The sequence below is a fragment of the Ambystoma mexicanum genome, chromosome 7p (genome assembly GCF_040938575.1).
Source record: "Ambystoma mexicanum isolate Mex_15411 chromosome 7p, UKY_AmexF1_1, whole genome shotgun sequence".
NCBI classification, from domain to species: domain Eukaryota; kingdom Metazoa; phylum Chordata; class Amphibia; order Caudata; family Ambystomatidae; genus Ambystoma; species Ambystoma mexicanum.
In genome coordinates, this window is record NC_090939.1 from 60,119,627 (window position 1) to 60,125,835 (window position 6,209).

At 47.3% G+C, this 6,209-nt stretch overlaps 1 protein-coding gene across 3 annotated transcripts in view; it reads right to left on the reverse strand.

The window, feature by feature from the left end:
- Positions 1 to 5,163, reverse strand: part of TTF2 (transcription termination factor 2) — a 1,006,608-nt gene extending 1,001,445 nt beyond the window's left edge. For 2 of the 3 annotated variants that reach the window (XM_069635774.1, XM_069635772.1), the window contains exon 1: positions 4,964 to 5,163. The gene's annotated coding sequence lies outside the window, so the exon portion shown is untranslated. Of the gene's footprint in view, positions 1 to 4,495; positions 4,733 to 4,963 lie in introns of those variants that run through there. The other variant, XM_069635773.1, reaches the window with a different exon arrangement.
- Positions 5,164 to 6,209: the final 1,046 nt, after the last annotated feature.

Here is a 6,209-nt window from a genome sequence, read left to right on the forward strand (position 1 = left end):
AGCGGATATGAGAACGTCGTCCTGGAAACATTGTACTCCATCGAGGCCTCCAAACAGATGTGACATGAGTCTCTGGAAGGCTGCTGCGGCGGAAGCAAGCCGGAATGGCATTCTATTGAACATGTATGCTCCCAAAGGTGTGACAAATGAGGTGAGGGCTTTTGAGCTGTCATCTAAGGCAATTTGGTGATATGCTGAGGAGAGGTCTAAAGTGCTGAAATAGCTTGCTGGCTTCCTGGTCGATAAGAGTTCAGATATGTTAGGAAGTGGGTGTCTGTCAACCCATATATTTTTGTTGAGATCTCTCAAGTCAACACACATCCGTATGGAATTGTCGGGTTTCTTCACTAGGACGATGGGGGCAAGCCATTCAGAACTCTCTATGGGTTGTATAATGTTCTCATTGCAAAGACGTGTGAGTTCATCCTTAAGTGCTGCTTTAGTCCCTAAGGGGACTCCACGCACTCGATGGACCACGGGGACGGCTCTTCTTTTCAATATGATTCTGTGTTGGAAACCCTTAAGCAGACCGATATTATTGCAGAACACTTTGGGGAATTGCTGAGCCAAATTGGATTTGATGTCAGTGTTGCTTTTGAGCACGCTCAATATAGGAGTATCTTCCCCAGGGTGGATTTTCACTTGGAGAGCCGCTTGCTCTTCCCATCCTACTACTGAGGAACCGTTCTTGGCTACAAACAACTTACAGCATGTTTGTCTGTTGTGAAACTTGAGTTTGACCCATGTGTACCCAATGATGTCAATGGGGGTTTTTTCCATACCCTGTGGCTCTCACCGAGGAGTTCCGTAGATCATGGACTTTACCAGAAAGCACTTTTACAAAGGTCTCAAGATCCACCATGGTATATGGGGACCCTGTGTCTACCATAACCTTCAAGGGTATATCGTTGACGTACATGTTAACCCATGGACCGCTTGACTCTTGGAAAGAGGTGACCGTGAGGATCTGCACTTGTGGACGTGTCTGGTTGATGGACAACATGCTCTCTGACACTTGGTCGTAGTCCACTGTCTTCACAGACCCGTACTTGTTGAATGGTCGTCTGTTGGGGTTACCGGATCTTCCTGGTCTCCCTCGGATGTTGCGGCAGACTTTGGCGTAATGACCCAATAAACCACATTTGTAGCATTCGACATTGTTAGCAGGGCACACCTTCCCCGCGTCGTGGCGTTTATACCACCCACACTTATGACAGCGCATGGGGTTTTGATTGTCATACACTGAAACTCTCCCTCTTCTGGGGTTACCTCTGCTTTTTTGAGGTGCACTCCTCACAGCTGCTACCAAGGCTCCGTCATGTTCAGATTCAGAGAAGCCATCTATGGACTTCACCTCAACACTCTCTTTTATGACCAGTCTCTCCTTCATGCATCGGTCCCCGAATTCCATACTTCTCACTATTTCAGTGGCTTGATCTAGTGAGGGGTTCTTCGTTTGCCACAGTTTTTGTTGTATGCGGGGGATCTGCTACATTGAGTACCAGCTGGTCTCTCAAATATTCATCTCCAACACCAGTGAAGTCACACTTAGACATGAGCACCCTGAGGGAGGCAACGTAGGCATCAACTGGTTCACCCTTTGCCTGTTTCCGGGAAAAGAACTTGTACCTCTCCAAAACCTTGTTTGTTTTGCTGCCAAAATGCTTGGTGAGTTTTGCCAAGGCTGTGTCAAATTTCCGGTTGCCGTCGCCCTCTGCATGATCTGGCTCGGGAAGTGCCCTGAATATTCTTAGGCCTTCGGCCCCTATGCAGTTCAGGAGGGTCGCTTCCTTGAGATAATCATTGAATTTACCGCCACCAATGGCTCTGAGATATATCTGAAAGCTGTCTAGCCATTGCTCCCAGAGGCATGTTGGGGTACCGGGGCAAGGAAGAAACTTGGTGGGGTGTGGCACGTTCTGCATGATTGGCTGTGAGGAGGGCGTGGGGTGTGGTCACTCCCCCATTCAGTGTGTCCTCTTTGTAATTGCCCAATGTGCTTGAGTGCAGTATCTGATGTTTGAAGATTGTTACATGCACTATGAGTCCTGTGCACAAAATTCTCTAAGTCACAGAGTCTATAGGGCGAAGTGAAACTTGTTGTACTGTGTTTCGCAATGTCTTTCTGTGCTCCTTTCACTGCTTCCTGTAGCCTGTGAGGGCGCTGTGGTGTGAGGCTATATATATTTGGGGCTGCTGGGATGGTGGTTATGGAGTCTTTGGGAACACAACTGCGAACCCAGGTGTTTATGTTTTTTTTTATTTTCTACTGCCCCCTGCAGCCAGTGGGTGCGCTGTGGTGCGCGGCTTTAATCCTTGGGGCTGCTTCGATCAGTGTGATCAGCTGCTGGGAATCCGCGGCGCAGTTGCCGTGGAAGATAGTGTGGACAAAATGGCGGCACGTGGGGCACGTTGTGAGGTGCTTTCCTCAAACGGCCGTTGGTGTGTAATCATAAAACGCGCGTTGAGCGCTGCAGCTGTTACAGACCAAAGTAAAGGAAATGGTTACTTGCTGTGCCGTTCTGCTGCTCCGTGAGTCTGTCGGGTTGCCCCTCTCCCTTCTCAGTCAGGGCTGGGAAGGGGGGAGGCAGGCAGGAGCGGCAATGTGGAGAGCCGCAGGGGCCGCCTCTGGTGCTGAAGACTGGCAGTAGGGCGAGCAGGGAAGCTCCGGGGGCCGGATGCAGGTCACCGGGGAAAAATGGGAGCCTCGTCGCCAATGTAATAAAAGATACTGAGGCTGAATATGTTTGGGAAGGGAGCTTTATTATACGGCCCCCGGAGGTGAGAAGGGCGGTTGGGAGAATTACGGGTTGCGTTCCTGGTGGAACGTGGGGAAACAAAACTTTCCTCACTCATGGTGGAATGAAGTGAAGGATGACATCACAACATGAACACTTCTATTTGTGGATACTTATGGGCTAAAACACACAAGCGAAGGAGGTTGGGGGATATATCAAGAAATGTTGGGCTTGTGAAGCCTGCAAGTTGGAAGAGACGAGGAAAGGATGGCAGACAGTGGCTGTAAACTCGACTATAGTGTCAAGGTTACATATGCGTGGTTTATGGTGCGTGTGACACGTCCAAGTCTTATGTGGGAAGTGACTTTATTGTAAGCTGAACGCAGCACCTAGATCGGGCTGAAATTGCCATTTTTAAATACTGCTCCCATTTTACAAGATGTTTAATGGCCCAATGTGCTTGATTATGCAAGATATCAAATCTATTTCACCTTGCTCTCATTTGGTCATCACTTCCCAAGAAAGACCCATTTCTATGATGTGAAAACATTCAGCCATTTAATTCTTTCTGACAAACACTCGTCCCTGCTTTTAAGGGACTCCTCTTGTCCATTCCCTTAGAGATACTTCATCCCCGTACTTTCCATCCCTGGTTCGTTTCTGGTTCTTTCTCCACTGTCATCCCATGAAGAGCTCCGGCTTCCCCAGGTGCACTCCTTCGCCCCACCTCCCAACAAGGCCCCCCCCCACTTCGCCCATATGCATTCTCTGTCACCATTCTGAGGCAATTCTGTCCAATGCTCTTTGACACTTTATCCCACTTGCCAACACTATTCCACTTGCCAACACTCTCCTTAGCTCATCACAGTACTGTGTAAATTTACAACCGTGCCAGGACTAGAGAAAGTTTACTGTAGGTTGATGATTAGTGTTGGGTTTTGCACTTATTTTTAGGAGTAATGTGAAAATGGAAATCTAAAACAGATTTTCTAAACTGAAAGGTTGCATTTAGAAACAGAAATGCCCATCCCCAGGTACCTAGCAGTTGCGGGTTCCAGTAAACGCTGGAGATAGATTTAAAAAATAAAATAAGGATTCCTTGTGTGTGCAGTTTTTCTATTATGGCTGAACCTTTTCATTCAGTTGTACTGCAAGAACTTGTGCCACGTGTGGCCATCCAGCCACTATGGAGCCCTTTTTATAATTCCTTGCAATTAGTCTCCTTCAAGACACGTGCAAACAACAAAGTAGCTACTAAGACACACGGTCCTTCCTGATTCAGGGAAAATTATGCTCAACAGGAGCGCAAAAAACAAAGCACTAAACTTTATCAGATCTTGGGTTCTTCCCAACATACTCCCAAATGTCTCTCTGCCAAACCCATAGAAAGCAGATTGGCACATAGGAACCAGTTACTTATGACCTGAAGCCCATGAATACTGCAGGTTCCCCATCTGCATCTCCCATTGTCCCACTACTGACCCCTGCCCTCCTTAAACCACCAATAGTGATAGGAGGAAGCTATACAAGACCCGTGCATTACTTCTGAACTATAACCAGCAGATCCTTTACACATAGCAGAAATCAAGAACTGATAGGCAGCCTGAACCTACTGCCATTCCGTGCCCTGCTGAGGAATCTGAAAGACAGGAGTGCATGCAGATCATTTATACGATTTCTTAAGCATTGACTAGGCAAGCCAACAGCTTCGAAAATGCCTTATTTAAACAGTTACTAAGTACTAAGCCAAGCCTTACCAATGCATGTACAGGGTAAACCAAAGAGTCGGTGTGTACAGGTTATAAGGGGTTTGTTTACTCCATGCTTGTAAAAGAAATGCTTGGGAACAGCGGCTGTGCACCGGGGTGAGGGCAGCCAAGCCTACCAGAGTGCAGGAGGCTCGCTGGGAGGAGGTAAGCTGGCAGCTCTGCTTCACCTGCATATACCCGCTGGTGCCAGCCAGGTCTGTGGCTCAGACTCTGGACTCCCTTTATCTTCCTATGGCCCGGCCACGTTATTGTGTGGGCGGGGCTTCTTTTGGACTGTTGTCTCCACAGTGGCCTAAAACTAGTGTGTGGGCGGGGCTTCATTTGGACTGTTTTCTCCACAGTGGCCTAAAACTAGTGTGTGGGCGGGGCTTCTTTTGGACTGTTGTCTCCACAGTGGCGCATGTTTCTAAAACAATTGGGGGGGGGGGTAAAGCTCGCCTCACTATTACCTCTTACCTGGATCAAACACGATAAACTTGAGGGCACCACACTGATTCCGCTATTTCCGCAGCTCACGGATTTTCAAAGCAGTCCCGCTACAGCAAGAGCTCGCGCAGGCGAATCGGCAGCTCCGAGTCCACACACGGGGAGTGACGTCATTTACGACCAATCGGAGCGCAGAGATTTCGATTCGGCCCTTTTTCTGAGTAGGCGTCTCGAAGGCTGCCGGAAAAGGCGGAAGAGCAACCGTACGTGTCTTTTGATTGGTTAGTGATTATAAACCGATTGGTTGGTCTCGTCCACCCAATCAGGAATAGCAAATGACACGCGACAAAAACACAGACGACGCATGTGTCTGACAGGATTCCAAATTGAAACCATTTAAAAAAAAAAATGCACTTTTTTCAGTTTACAAATCTTTTATTGAGGTTAGGTAACTATAAGTAAGTATAAGCTGGACAGCTGGAAGACACCGGTGCTACAAATTCATTATGCAATTGGTACTCAACATAACAAAACAATTTACAAATCTGCAGTAGGGGTAGGAGCCGAAAATGGCATGTGTCATGTGCCAGTGACACGTACCATTGCATGTCACTACTAGAAGTGACACGTGCCACTGGCAGATTTCACATACCATGCCAAACATTTTATAATTAAGAAAAAAACTCAGATGTGCATAACACAACATTTACAAATGTTGCAAAATCTTCAGATTTAGGTTAAACAGCACTTGCATAAGATACATTCAGTCTTGCCCAATGAAAGTTTTCAGAAGCTCTGCAAGGTGATGTAATATATTATAATTTTTCATTTGTATAGCACCTTGTCCCATTGGTATGGTCTCAAAGTGCTGTAGGTGAATGCCCTTGGGAATGGTATGAGAAATGTGTCAGATGAGTGTAGAATACGTGTGCATTGTGGTGTGGTCTCCTTTAAGGTGCGAAGATGGGGTACGTCATTGCGCCATGTCAATAAATACAACATCGCATCAGCACGCTTGGCACTGCACGAGCGGGATCGAAGACAATACATGCTGCATTCATCTCTCTGTTCACAGAGGAGAGGGCATTTGTGCATCCAGGCCTGCTGTTCCCATCGGGACACCACATGAATTATGGTGAATATGAAGGAGGGTAGGAGTGGCTAAGTCTCTACTAGTTACCCATATCAAACTAGCATGTGGATTACTGCTGTAGGATCGTCTGGATAGTATGCGCATGCAGTGTCCAGCTAGACTGAATTTTTGTTTATGGGGATA